Here is a 15,871-nt window from a genome sequence, read left to right as displayed (position 1 = left end):
GGAAGAAAGAGACTTGGGGGTCATCATTGACCACAAGATGAACATGAGCCTGCAATGTGATGCTGCGGCTAGTAAAGCAACCAAAAAGCTGGCTTGCATCCATAGATGCTTCTCAAGCAAATCCTGGGATGTCATTCTCCTCTTGTACTCAGCCTTGGTGAGTACTGCATCCAGTTTTGGGCTCTACAATTCAAAAAGGATGTGGAGAAGATTGAGAGATTCCAGAGAAGAGCCACACACATGATCAGCGGTCAGGAAAACAGACCTTACGATGACAGGCTGAGAGCCATGGGGCTCTTTAGCTTGGAAAAGCTTAGGCTCAGGGGTGATCTGATGGCCACCTATAAGTTTATCGGGGTGATCAGCAGAATCTGGGGGAACGTTTGTTCACCAGAGCGCCCCAAGGGATGATGAGGTTGAAGGGTTATAAACTACTGCAAGACCATTTCAGGCTGGACATAAGGAAGAATTTCTTTACTGTCCAAGCCCCCAAGGTCTGGAACAGCCTGCCATCGGAAGTGGTTCAAGCACCTACAGTGAACATCTTCAAGAGTAAATTGGATGCTTACCTTGCTGGGATCCTATGACCCCAGCTGACTTCCTGCCCTTCGGGCAGGGGGCTGGACTCAATGATCTTCTGAGGTCCCTTCCACCCCTAATGTCTGTGAAATCTATGAAATATAATGGTTTTGGAAGCATAAACCATGAATGGATTTATACACTCACAATGGCTGAGAAGTGGCTAGGTTGGAGCAGTTTGCAAAGTGGAATATCATCAGTTAAGGGCTACCCTGGGAACAGCAGTCATTTGACTGATAATAAACTAGAGCCTTGTACATCACTGTTGGATTAAAAGGTAGCTTTCAAAACTGTACCAATTTTTTTTCCCTCCTGATATACAGTACATACTATTCCACAGGCAAGATAACAGGAGCATAATCACCAGGAAATGCTCTTTTTCTAGGTTTCTTTTCTAAGTGACATATTGTTAGAAGGCTAAAAATCTTGTGTACAATGATCAGGATTAGACTCTAAGGTCAACTTTTGTTTGGATGCAACAGATGACTTGAAGAACAGCAACACATGACCAAAATCTGGTCTCAGTGATGGGGACTGTAATCAAAACACCCCCAGGTGAGGGGCTTCAATTCACCCCCCTCCCCCCACTTCATTGGGGTGAGAAAACCCTCGAAGGGACCTCTCTCCTCTGTCTTCTCCCTCTCCCATCCAGAGACAGCAGCTGCACCTTGCTCTGCTGCAGCCGGCAGACAGAAATTAATTAAGTGGCTCCATTTAGGAGCAGCCTCATTTGAACCGTCATACAATGAGGGTTAATTTGGAGGGCTCTGCAGCTGTGCTTTTCTATTTGGGCATGGCTTTAGAGTGATTTCAAGGGGCCAATAATGCAATAAATGCCATTTCTGTGTGCACCCCGAGTCTCTCCACATGTACCCTGCTATAAATAAAACCAGCACTAACTCCACTGCCTTCAACACCACTTGCTTTAGATACTGCATATTAAGAAGTTGTGCTCATGGGGTTGAGTTCTCTCTCCTTACCTACAACACAACCATTTAGCACTATGCAACTGAAGACTACTGGAAATGAAATGCCTTCATCTAGAAACTGAAAACTACAACACAAAGAACTGACTGCTCCCATCAAAGACTCATTTCTGCAGAAGGCCACTGACTCAGAATGAAAGGCTGAAAACCTAAGTACAGACAGCATCAAAAAAGCAGATACAGATTGATGCTGTGGGGACAGACATTACACATAAACCGGTTCAAGTGATCAGAAACTGGTTTGAACCTGTAACAGAACAGATGTTCAGTGCACATAAATCAGTTTGAAAATGGCTGAAACCAGGCTGAAACCAGTTTGAGATAAATCTGGTTGAATGTAGTATCATACTTAACTGATTTGGATCAAACCAGTTTATGCAACGTCTGTCCCAGACCCCTTTCTGTTTTGAGATAAACCAGCCCCCTCCCCCTCACCACCATGCCAGTATGCAGCATGCTCTCTGGGCTGTGTGGGGCTTACTGCTCCACAGCAGGGCTGGCCCCTCCCCTGTGCTCCCTGGCTGGAGCTCTGGCAGAGACTGCAGGCACAGCAGGTCTGCCTGGCTTCCCTTTACCCTACTCCCTCCTTCACTGCTTGCTGCTCAAGCAGGAATCCCCCACTCCCTTCCTCCCTCCCATCTCCAACAGCACAGACCCCAGCCTCATGGACCCTAGGCATGTGGGTATGCTAGCTAATGCTGAGAGGTGTCTGTGTCTCTCCATTTTCACTGGGACAAGCAGACAGAACAGTGACCGCTTAGGACATTTTGGAGCTAATCAACAGGTCAGCTGATAAGCTGTTTAAGAAGAGTTTGAACCAATGGAGAGAAGCTATTGTTTTGCTGGTGGGGTGATAAACACTGTTATCAGCCCCCTGCTTGCTTGCTTGTCTGTCAATTTGCTGGAAATAGTATAAAGAAGCAGGGAGGGAGATTGAAAAGCTCTGTATCATCAACAGATGCATGCACTGCTTGCCCCACCTTGCCTCAAAGTCCTGGGGTCTGGCAACACTCCTGCTCCTGCAGCCATCAGGAAAAAGCCTAGGATGCTACAGGCAGACCTTGCTGATCAGAGGTCCTGCTGCGGCCTGGCTACCCCCCCAAACCCCCCCAACCTCAGCTCAGTACTGTGCAAGGGAAGGGAGAACTGCTCTATCCCCTCCCCCCAACTTCTAGCCTGAACCACTGCAGGGATTTGCCTGAATTTCCTCAGTACAGGGATAATGCCTGTCTGGTTACAAACTGGTTCAGCCTAGCCAAGTTACACTAACCTGCAAAGATTCAATCAATTCAGACTCAGGCTTTTTGAATGTCTGTCCCTAGCCCAGAAGGCCAGCTGATTTGGGTTGAATGCCATATCAGCAAAGGCACAAGAGTCTGCACCTTGTACTTTCTACCCCACACTAGCTGCTTGTTAAGGAAATATTCTGTATGGATTCCAGGGAGACAGCATGACTTGATATGAAGTTAGTCCTGACCTCAAAAAGGCAACACTGAAACTGGATACTGCCAGCATTGTTGATACATTGGATTCATTTAGATTACCTGTTCTTACAGGCCTCCAGGCCCTTCTTTGGCCTCAAAATAAATGTGCAAATTCTCAATAATCCCAAACTCTCCAGGATGGTTGGTGTAAATGCAAATGGCCGTTCTGACATCTATGGTACAAAGGTTCCTTTCAGCCTTATTAGAGAAGGGAAAGGATTTCTATCAGTCTTCTGATTTGGATGGAAATCATATGCATGGTGTTTTTATCTTCATGAAACAATAAGAACAGAGGGGCCGCCAGTCAGGGTCATCAGCTAAGAGCTGATGATAGGATTTAATTTGTTTGTAACCAAGTTTTAGTAGTGAGATAGCTTGTTTACACATATTTAATGTCATTGCTTCCTCAATTGATCTGCAATCAGACAGAACACAGACTGGTTCACACAGCTTTGTCTTCTCTTCAGACCACTGCACGGTAGCATCTCATCTTTGGCTGCACTTAGGGTGGAGGTTCCATTCCATAGCTCTGACTACCTGCACTGCAGCCTTGCACTGCCATGCCCTTTATCTTTTGCCCATTCCACACTTCATGTCTTCTTGCCTGCCACCCTATATAGCTGCAGTATGCCAGCTGTAAGCTCAAGTTGTGTAGGGAACTGAAAACTCCCCAGAGTTAATAGAAGTTGAGTGTGCACAGTGTCTCACCATACTGAACCTATAAAATGGTCTCACCATTCTGTGGTTGCTTTGTTTTATGTGGTGTGATACCTATCAGGCCTTTAGCAGGCAATGGAGTTTGGGATCCTGTATTTGGTTGGTACATTGCCTCCGTTGCCCAAAACAATGACCTGTTAGAGATGGAGCCAGTATAGGAAGAGAACAGTCTGACATAGTGCCCTAAGCCGGGAAATGGCAGTATTTACAAACCCAAGTGTTCAAGAATTACAAGGTAAAGCAAGCTTACAAATTTGATGGCAACATAATTGGGAGTGTAAGAGAGATTAGGTTGTGGGTGTGTACCCGTAAATCATGAAGTAATGCCATAGCACTCACTGGCATTTATTTGACATGGCAAACAACAACAATTTACATGGGAAAAGGGTAGATTTTGGATCAGCAATTCAAATGGAAAATAAATGTGAGACTATCACTAAAGTACATCCTATGAAATCTGGGCCTACTTACTGACTACGTAACCTACCTAAGCTATTGGCACAATGGCTCTGTAATACAGTGTCATATTAGCTCTGTAATATATATTGTAGTTTATGTATTATTTTTTTCAAAAGGGGGAGTGTAACAGGACCGCAGCCTGGGGTGCCGTGAACTCCCCTAGCGCCCCCTACCATGTCAAGTTGGTGTCAACGCACCCTCACCATCTTGCCCACCATGTCTTTGAGGTTATTAGTATTTAAGGGAGGCTGCCTTTTTGTCTTCTTTGACATGGTGCCCTGATGTATCCCAGTCTGTGCCTTGTCTTAGGTGACTCGGTGCACTAAAGCCTTAGGGGCTACGCGTGGCTCCAACCACCCCTGTACCATGCCCCAAGCCTCACAGATGTACTGGACATTATCTTGTCAATTCTCCCCTCGGTGCCCTCACGGGCACCCCTTGGCTCGTCTTGCAATTGCTTGTGCCCTCATGGGTACCCCGGGCTTGTCTCAATTGCCAGCGTCCTCCCAGGTTCCCTGGGCTTGTCTCAATTGCCTGTGCCCTCCTGGGTTCCCTGAGCTTGTCTCACAATGGCCCAGGCCCTCACAGACATGCCCAGGCTTGTCTCACAAGGACCCGCGCCCTTGCGGATGCTCTCTGGCTCGCCTTGCAGCCTGTGCCCCACGGGCGCTCCCTGGCTTCTCTTACGGTCACCCGCGCTCCCTGCGGATGCTCCCTGGCCTCTCTTTTCTCTCAATCACCCGTGCCCTAACTGTGCCTGCACTGGGGCCTTCCCTCAGCAACCGTGACCGCACTGGGGCCTTCCCTTGACAACTGTGACCGCACTGGGGCCTCTCACAATTGGGGCTTAGGTGGCTGTAGCTGCGCCTGGCCCCTAAGCCCCTCCTTGGGTCTTAAAGCGAGTATCCTCTGGGGATTCTCGCCTGTGCCCGCCCTGGGGCTTCTCACAATTGGGACTCAGTTGGCCATAGCCGTGCCTGGCCCCCAAATCCCCTCCTCGGGTCTAAAAGTTCTTGTGGGGCTCAGGCAGCCTCAGCCTTACCTGGCCCCCAATCCTCAGCACCCCTTCTCAGGGCTGGGGTCAGTGCACCCCTGAATGTTGTGCCCTCTCTGGCACCGGGGTCCCCACACTACCATGGAGCCCCTATCAGGCCTCTTCCAACCCCTAATAGCCTCACCCGGTCCTCCAGTCTTATGAAACTACAAACAGAAAACTCAAGCCCCTGCGCTACAACGTAAACTCTAAGCCATCTGGCTAACCATCATTCAAATCCGTACCAGGGCTTTCTCTACCCGGTATCCTTGAACCAAAGCTGCTCAGGCCATCAGGCTTCTCTACTCTGTTTCCTCCAGCAGAGCTCCTTCTTCCTTGGCTGCTCGCAGGGAACTGCCTCCCTGGCCCCAGCCTGGATTGTATTTATATAGGTCAGGCCCTGCCCCTTTCCAGTCAGCTGACCGACTGCGGTTGCCCCGGCAACCGGCACCTGTCATTCTTCGTAGGTGCAGGGCCCTGCAACACACCTCCCCACTTAAGTTCAAGACTCACTAGGAGCAGGGTACTGAAGTGCCCTGCGACAGGGAGGAATGCATTTTTAAGAAAGTATGCTTGAAGACTAAACAAATGTGCTAGCAAAGAACAGTGGACAAGGCCTGGTTTTCAGATTTTGTAGTTTAACAAAAATAATTTAAAGAGACCATAACTCATTGTGCACTTAATGTTCATTAGTAAATCCTGCAGTTGGTAAGATTATTTCATAATTTCTCAGATGCATACTTAACATTCAAATCCTAAAGATGGATTATTTTTGAGTATGGTACATGTGTTGTGAGAGCATCTAGTATTTCCACCAAACACTGAGCTAATTGAATTAGGATTGAAAAAAGACATGTTACAGAAACAAGCGCAGGTGTAGAATAGGGACTCAAGACCTCTGCATTCTGAAATATACACGTGGTTGCAGGTAGTTTCAGTTTATGTGGACTAGGAGTTATTATATAGGGTTTAACTATTGGTTATATGAGCTTTTCATGATGATCTACTGCCTCGTTACAAAATAGCCACTGTCACATTGCTCCTGAAGCTCCGGTACTCTTTCAGATGTTCCTAAGACTGCGTTACAAAGAAGGAAGATGGGGGGACCCTATTATAAAACATGGAAAGACTCCATAGTGTCCTGATTATGACCACCACTTTTAATTCAGAATTTTTTTATCAAATAACAGGATCTCCTTTTCTAGCCCTTGTAGCCCCCACAGGAAGGCCTTTTCTCTTAAGAGGAAAAGAAAAGAAAATATTCTTCATACGGCCCTGCTTTGCCCATAAGGGCACAAGCCAGGCATGATACATTCATGGCAACTAACAAGGTTTGTAAATATACTATGTCTAGGAAGTTACTGGTGCCAGATGTTCTTTTATCCATCACTGCACACAAACCTTGTTAAGTGCGAACACCCTTTCAGCATAGTAGCAAAGAAAACCCAAAATTTAGTAATGACTCGCCATAGAACCACAAGGAACAAAGATGCTAAATCAATTTTCAATTTTTAGATAAGGGATTCCCTTTAGAAAACAAAGTACAACTTAATAACTGGCAAACATAAAACTGGGCTTTTTGTATTTGATGATCTAGAGCACAGATCTTTTGATAGGCGAAGACAAAAAAGAAAACATTTCTGCCTTTAAAATTGGTATACTTTGGTCAAAAAATAATCTCTGGTTTTTAAAGGCTGGATATTCAAAAGTCTGTATGCAAGTCATTTTGTCCAGCTTCTGTTACTATGAATATATGCAACTGATTGCAACCATCATAACCAGCATCTCCTAATCCAAATCGCCAAATCAATGTTAACCATAACAGTATTAACAATAAGTCTTAGCACTCTGAGAAGCAAATTTAGCCCTGAAAGATTCAGGCATAAGGAACATTGGGCCAGATTCTGAGTTCATGTGCAACTTTCAATCTTGTGTAGCTCTGAACACCTTCCATGCCCAGTGAAAGCTATAGGAGTGGTAGGTGCTCAGCACTTAGTAGGATAAGGTCCTTATGCTGGAGTGGGTCCCAACCAACATCTGTAGGACTTACCCTGGACCAGTAGCTATGTTATCAGAAATCGGGTCTGGGGCAAACTGAAGCTGCTTATGCCAATCCGATGTCTACATTGGGTTTTAAATTACAGCAAGGGAAATTACAGCTGGATATGAGGAAGAATGTTCTCACTACAAGGATGGCTAAGTATAGGAACAGATTACCTAGAAAAACTGGAATCTCTCTTCTTGGTAGATTTTAAGAGCAGGTTAAACAAACACTGGTTTGGAATGGTCCAGATGAGGATGATTCTATATTGAGTAAAGGGCTGGTCTAGATGACCTCCTGAGGTCCCTTCCAGGCCTACTTTTCTATAACTCTATAGTGCCCAAGAAGACTGTACACTTTAATACACTTAGTTAAACAATTTAGATGAACTCACAAGGACATGGGTCTTTTCCCGCAAGGCCTCTTTGTGACAGAACCATTCCCTCACTATCAAATGTATTGCCTTATTGCACCATTAATCCCCACCCTCACTCTGTGAATAACACTTTTCTTTATCACCTTTTAATCTACTTCTCCCGTAAAGACTCTCAGGCTTTTTCCCATCTGTCCAAATGCAAGGGGAAGACTTGTCACCAAAATTCACAAAGCCCTCACTTCAGCTGGCAAGTGGTTCCTACAGACCACTCTTCCTGACAAGAAGCATGCAGCTGGGAGCCCAGGGTATCATTCACCCCACAATCATGTGCTTGCGTTGTTTAACATATTGCCACCTCTCCCTTTATTTGCCTTTGTCATTCACTGCTGGACTTTGCCACTATTCTAGATGGTGAACTCTCTGGTGTAAGGACTCTCTATTGCTCAAAAGCACAATGGGACTGGGATTATTTTCTAGATCTCCATGTGTTATTTTGCCACAGGACATCATAAAACCCTTGATTGTAAGCTACCCACCTTTGTTAATTGTGGAGTTCATTCATTCACTCTTGCCTAATAAAAATGGCATAGGCCCATACAGTTTCTCCTTCGAAGACTCTACTTGCGCCATTGATTTTATAGGACTACCCACTCTACTCATTTTAAATGGTGTCAAGCAAGTTACGTAATGCTGAGTTCCTGCATTTACAGCTTCTATATAGATCTTTTGTAACTATAAATCCTTGGGAATGGGTGTTGTAGAGTTAAATGCTAGAGTTTGGCTACAAAAATGTTGTGTAATGCTCTGAGTAGCTGGACTTCTAATTTCTGCATTCACATTTCCAACAGCTTTTTTTTAAATAAAAAGAAAAGTGGTTGGTGTTATAAAAATAGCACACTCGCTTTTCATATTGCCCCTACAATAACACTACAACCAGAGATGCTTTGCCCATTACAGTTGAACAGAATTACAAGGGGAAAGATATTTGGCAAATGGGAGATGGGCACAGATATGTTCTCTTTAGGACTGTGGAAAAAGTGAGCCTTTATTAAAAATACTCAGATAAAACAATGTAAAAACAGTATAAAACTTTTATACATTAGAATATTAACATTTAGAGCAGTGCCAGATGCTCAGGGGAGTATAAAGCAGCACCATGCCATTGACCTCAGTGGTACTATGTCAAATTCTACCAGCTGAAGATCTACTCCCTTGCTTACAACCTTCTCTGCTACCCCACCTTCCTCCAGGTGATCAAGCCATGCAGGTTTCATGTAAGGAACACACTGAAAGGGATCTTGGCTGGGGAGGTAGCCAGGAGCCCCTTGTTAAAATTTTGCTATCATATTTCTGCAAAGGCAAGTAGCCACCCCGTCAAAGACAATTTATCTCAGGGGCTCGTGAAAATAATAATACTTAGTATTTTTATAGCAACTGAGATATTCAGAGCATTATAAATGAATTAACTAACATCATAATGGCTCTGTGAGGTAGGTAGGCAGGTATTATTTTCATTTGGCAATTAGGAAAGCTGCAACATGTCCAACCTAGCACAGTGAGTGAGTAGCAGACCCACAATGAGAGAACAGGCCTATCTTATTCCCACCTTATTCCCAGTCCTATGCTCATTCCTCCAGATCACACTGCTTTCAAAAGCCCAGAAAAGCAAATGCTTGACTTGGACAGTAGCATAACTAGGAGTGGGCACTAGCTCCAAGCACCAATCTAGAGGGGGCATAGGATTGGCAGCCACCTCTGCTGCTGGCCCAGACACTGCTGCTGCTGCCCAAGGTACAACACAGCTTGTTAAACCTCTAGCCATGATGTAGAGTAGATTTTGCCAAATACAAGATGAAAATAAATCCCAAGCAAGGATAGACTCAGTGCACCTGCAGGGTCTTTCACGCGCACACACATTTCAAATTACCCCAGTTAAATACTGAAGTGTTCCATGGCTGTATTCAGCATATTTTCCAAGGACACATTATAAATACTTCCATCAATTGCAGTTCAATATGTATTTGCTTTTTTTCTTGGAGTTTGTTTAAATGAGGAATATAAATAGTCCTCCCAGCCCTTCTCTTTCAGCACATTCTCCAGTAGTACCCCTGTGTTTCTGAATCTAACAGGAAAAATATTGTGGGATACCCTTGTTAAAAATCTAGCAGTGCCTAACGCCTTCATGAGATAATGATTTGGAGCTATATTGTGTTTGCAGAAGCAGGATGAAGAGGAGCCTAATCAAAAAATCCATTGTTGGAGATTTCTACACATAAAGGCAGCCAGTCAAAATGTAGGAAAGATGACAACTACCTTGAAATAAAGAACCCATGATGGAGATAAATAATCATGGGGTTCATTCAACAAGAGCCTGCTGTTCAGAAATCCACTGAAACAGCTGCAGCTCACACGTCATTATACTTCTGTTCAGTGAACATTAGGAGCTTTTTTGTGAGTCCCTTGTTTATTATATTAATCATTACAAAACAGACTCCACAGAGCTAACAACATGCATAAGATGGGGTGACTCCCCCCACCCTAAATCTTACGTTCAATCGCCTTTTTAATCTTTTCTTTTTCAATATGATCCCATTTTTCTTTCCTCTAGTACTCTAGGCTAATGGTTCCATCTGACTTATCAGATGTGCACACCATACCCCCACCCCACTTTTTTTCAAACTAATCAGTGTATCGTTTAAATAAGACAAATCTTTTGACTTTCAAAAATACCTGGACCTAGAGTCATGAAGATAAGTACTTCACCTATTACAAACAGGGCTTACTTTGGGGCTGTAAAATGCCTTTAAGGCCCAGCATAATTTTGGCATTGTACATGAATACCAGGGCTGCATGAAACAGCATCATTCCATTTCAACTTGCATTTCAAGGTTTCGACAGAACACACTTCGTTTTGAATTTTGTTTCGATTTGAAACTGCTGTTCTGTTTCAGTTCATTGAAACAGTGATGCTGTTTCAACATTTCACCCATAGGCTATAATGGGGAAGCTCGAAACAGCCTCTCTCATCTGGCAGGCAGATCAGGGGCCTGCAACCTCGGGAGGGCTGCGGAGGCAGTGTCAGACCTTCCGGGGTTGCGGGCCCCTGATCTGCCTGCCAGATGAGGGAGGGAAGCTGGGTGCTGCCGCCTGGGACTGGGGAAGAGAACTGAGCCCGATTGCTCAGTTCCCCTGCCCAGCACTGGGATTGATCGGGCCAGGGAAGGCAACTCAGCTCAGCTGGGCTTAGTTCCCTTCCCCAGCCTGATGGTAGGGCTGGGGAGTGGTACTGAGCGATCGGGCTCAGTTCCCTTCCCCAGCCCAATCCCAGCACTGGGGATGCGAACTGAGCCTAGGCTCAGATCCCTTCTCTTGCACTGTGATCAGCTTTCTGCAGCCCAGTCACAGGAGCTGGGGAGAGCCAGGGCTGTTCTCCCTGCCCAGCTGAGCCACATGGGGCTGCGGAGCCACTGGGAGTGCAGCCCTGGTTCTCCCCCGTCTCCTGCCACCTGGCTGCTGGTTTCTTTGAAACTCAAAATGTTTCAAAACTTTTGAAACATTTCAAGGCTTTGTTTCAAGGCTGTTTTGAAGCCCTTCATTAAGTTTTGATTTCACCGTTTTGAGCTTGAAATGAGTTGAAACAGTGTTGAAACAAAACAGCTGGTGAAATTTTGCACAGCCCTAATAAATACCTCTTCTCTGACAACCCACCCCTGTGATTTAAGGGGCCAGAGAAGACATCTGGTTTGGCATCTACCTTTCTGACCAGGAAGTGGAAAGGAATTTGAAATTTTCTGCAAAGTGACATGCCAAACAGGAAGACCTAGGATCAAAAAGTGTTGCTGCTTGTTACAGTCTATTTCCTCAAGACCCCGAGTCCAGAGCCAAATGAAACTACTTTGGGGACCTAAACAAATCATAGTTTGGGGGTCCCTGGCTCTACTCCCTCCCTCATGTTTTGGTCTCATCTTTGCACAGTGGTGGCAGATCACTTCATTTAGCACTAAAACTTTCCTTCACTTGGGTTCAGGTGGAACCACAGCCAAGGTTTCCTATCCTTAAGGAATAAGGTTGTCAGGAAGTGATCCAGAGAAGCTTTGGGCGCTTCAGCATCTGAAGCAGCACATCCAGATTGAAGCACTGGTTTCTTTAGGTTTTCCAAAGCGATTTGGAGCTTCTGAACCACTTTGGAAAAGCTTCGGAGCCACCTCAGAGTTTCGGCCATAGGGTATCATGGGAAATCAATGAAATGCAGGGGGGACTAGCACCACTGCTGGCCCGCTGAGCAATGCTTGCAAAGCCAGGAGGCCAAGGCACTTCATAGTTTCATAGTTGGTAGGATCGGAAGGGACCTGAGCAGATCATCAAGTCTGACCCCCTGCCATGGCAGGAAAGAGTACTGGGGTCAAACGACCCCAGCAAGGTGATTGTCTAGCCTTGTCTTAAAGACCTCCAGGGTAGGAGCCGCACCACTTCACTTGGAAGTTGGTAACAGATCCTAGCTACCCTGACAGTGAAGTAGCGCCTCCTGAAGTCTAATCTGAATTTACCCTCTGTCAGCTTGTGACGGTTATTTCTAGTCACTCCTGGTAGTGCTCGGGGGAAACAGGGACTCCCTCAGTGCCTGCTGGTCCCCTCTGACTAGTTTGTAACAGGCCACTAGATCCCCCCTCAGCCTTCTCTTATGGAGGCTGAACAGGTTCAGGTCCTGTAGCCTGTCCTCATAGGGCCTGCCTATTCCTTCCTTTTAGTGTGCCCACATCCCCCCACATCTTAGTGTCATCAGCAATTTGAACAGGGTGCTTTTTACCCCCTCGTCCAAGTCACTGATGAAGATGTTGAACAGTGCGGGCCTAAGAACTGAGCCCTGCGGGACCCCACTGCCCACATCCCTCCAGGTCAAAAATGACCCATCCACCACCACTCTCTGGGTGCAACCCTCCAGCCAGTTGGTGACCCATTTGTCTGTGTAGGTGTCAACACCACAGTCCCCCAGTTTCTTAATGAAAATGGGGTGAGAGACAGTGTCGAAGGCCTTCCGAAATTCCAGAAAGACTATGTCCACTGCTACCCCTGCATCTAAGGATTTGGTGACCTGGTCACAGAAGGCCACCAGGTTGGTTTGACAGGATCTGCCTCTAACGAACCCACGTTGGTTGCCCCTAAGCATGATCTCCCCTGCTGGCCCCTCGTGGACATGTGCCAGAATAATTCTCTCAAAAAGCTTACCCAGGATTGAGGTAAGACTAACTGGCCTATAGTTCTCTGGGTCCTCCTTCCTCCCTTTTTTGAAGATGGGAACCACATTGGCCCTCTTCCAGTACTCTGGCACCACACCAGACCACCACGAGTGCTCATACAGCCGTGCCAAGGGTCCCGCAATGACCTCAGCTAATTCTCTCAGCACTCTGGGGTGGAGATCGTCCGGACCAGCTGATTTAAATACATCCAGTCCCTCCAGAAGTTCCCTGACTAGATCCTCCCTGACCCTTGGCCTAGGTGTGCCTCCCCTGGGGCCTGAGAGGGGCCCGGTGGGGGTGCTGATCTTGTCCCTGCTCAGGAAAATGGAGGCAAAGAAGTTGTTAAATAGGTTAGCTTTGTCATCTGGTGTAACGATCAAATTTCCTAGCGTGTCTTGCAGGGGCCCCACATTACCCAGTACCTTCTTTTTGCCCCCTATGTACACTTTAGGAAGCCCACCCCTGCCCCAGCCCTAGTACAATCTGTGGGCAAGGCAAGAGCCCCCAAGGGGACACTTGCCTGCCTGTACACAAATGCCAGGAGCTTGGGGAATAAGCAGGAGGAACTCGTCCTCCTGCTTAACACAAATAATTACTATGTCATAGGGATAATGGAGACCTGGTGGGACTCCACCCATGACTGGACCACGGGTATAGATGGCTATACCTTGTACAGAAGAGATCGAGTAGATAAAAGGGGCGGGGGTGTAGCTCTCTATGTCAAGGAAAGCTACGCGTCCCTGCAAGCTGACATTGACGACCAGGGTGGACAACTGGAGACCCTCTTGTTTAAAATCTGTGGGGAACACATCACAGGGGACACAACGGTGGGAGTCTACTACAGACCTCCCACCAAAGTCAAGAGCTTGACCAGGAGTTCACCCGGGAACTGGCTGAGGCCGCATGCTCCAGGACCATGGTTGTCATGGGTGACTTCAATTACCCAGACATCTCGTGGGAGGATCACTCAGCAAAATCCTAGTGGTCGTAAAGCTTCCTCTTGATGACCTCTACCTGACTCAAGAAGTCTACGGGCCAACGAGAGGTAAAGCGCTGCTTGACCTGCTACTGGCTACTGGGGATGACCTAATCAGTGACCTAGTGATCGATGGGAAGTTGGGTGACAGCGACCACGAGCTGATCACCTTCACTATCCACCGTAAAGCCAGCCTCTCAGCAGCCAGAGGTGCAGGGCCCCAGAACCCCCCTGCACCTATCTCCTCGACAGCTGGTAGGCTTCATGGCTGCAGCAGGGGCTAGCAGGCCTGCAGCTTTCACCCTGTTGCACCTTAACACACAGTGTCACCCATGTCACAAGTTTTGCCTGTCCACAGCTTGAGGTGCAGTTTCCCCCAAATCCCTGAACTTATCTCCTTGAAATTTGGCAGGGTTTGTGGCGTGAGCAGGGACCACCATCCCTGCAGTTTTCACCCCACTGTGGTGTAACACATACACGTGACATGAGGTTTGCTTCTAGGAATTTAGAGTGAGGCTCCTCCCAAACCTCTGCACCTATCTTCCTGAAATTTGGGAGGCTTCATGCTCTCAGCAGAGGCTACCTCTCCTTCAAGTTTAATCCAAATAGAACAAAAACCAACAAAGTTATAGATTTTTCATTGGTTCCCCATTATACCCCATGGCTGGATCTCTGAGGCGGCTCTGAAGCTTTGGAGCTGCTTTCGCCGGATCTAAGCAGGAACCCAGTCCGGAGCTCTGGGTTGGATCGCTGACATCCGAAGTGGCCGGATCTGAAGCTGGATTGAATAGCTGCCTACTCGCACAGGCCTACTTAACAGGGCCAGCAGGCTTTGGGCATATCACTGGTTTGCGGCCAGAGCACTTGAGATACCTATTATTTTTCCCTGTTTTTTTGCAAATAGCATGGAGGCACTTGGAGGGTCTTTTTTAGTGATAGCGGTTTTAACTACATGATTTTTAAAATAGACACTTTCCTGCAGGTCTTGTCCAATGTTTCAGTTCTTTCCAGAATGGTATTTTGTCAGCAATTCATACTGGATAATATTTACAGGAATGTGTGAATGAAATTGCAGATTAGATATGTGAAAATATAAGATGATTCTTTTTGACCCTGAGAGAGATAAAGCAACAGTCCAACAACCTTTTGAAAATTCAAACTGAATAAGAAATGCTCCTTTTATCTCCCTGTCGGTTAGTTTCAAGTCCTCAACTTAATTCCATGGCAACAAAAGAGCAAATAAGCAGAATAAATTAGTTACATTCGGGTTTTTTTTCACCCTATCATTCAATTTAAATAAAACCTCAAAGACTTTTTTTTCTCAATTCATTGAAAAAAAGCAGGCAGGGGGAGGGATCATTCCTGGCCTGCCTGGTCAAGTACTGGTGGGCATGTCTACACAATCATTAATGTGCTGTAGGTAACGTGCATTAAATCGAGTTCCTCCATTGTGATATACCAGAAAAATGTGCATTACTTTAATGTGCATTAGTTAAAGGCATGGCTTTTTGTGATGCTTTAATATGCATTAAAATAGGCTAATGAGCATTAAAGCTCACATGTAAATGCACCCAGTATGACTACAGCATTTTGTCTTCCAGCATTTTGTCAGCCCCAGGAGAGCTCTGCCACAGAACACAAACATCAGCAATACCAGTGATGGGAACTATAATGAATTATCACCAAGGCTATGGACAGACATTCAAAAAGCCTGAGCCTGAATCAATTCAACCTTTGCAGGTTAGTCTAACCTGGCTAGACTATATCAGTTTTGTAACCAGACAGACATCCCAGACATGCAGGCACATGCCGCAGAGGCTCAGGCTAGAAGTTGGGGGGTGCTAAAGCAGCCTTCCCTTTCCTGCCATAAAGCTGAGCTGAGGAGGGGCATGTCCAGGATGCTCTGATTAGGGAGGGGTTCCTGCCCCCCCCCAGCCCAGCAGGGAATGTTTCTCACCCCTAAACTCAGTGTTTATCAGCCCA

Source organism: Gavialis gangeticus, unplaced genomic scaffold, assembly GCF_001723915.1.
Source record: "Gavialis gangeticus isolate Ggan-Ray unplaced genomic scaffold, GavGan_comp1, whole genome shotgun sequence".
NCBI classification, from domain to species: domain Eukaryota; kingdom Metazoa; phylum Chordata; order Crocodylia; family Gavialidae; genus Gavialis; species Gavialis gangeticus.
Note: the sequence above shows the minus strand (reverse complement) of the source record.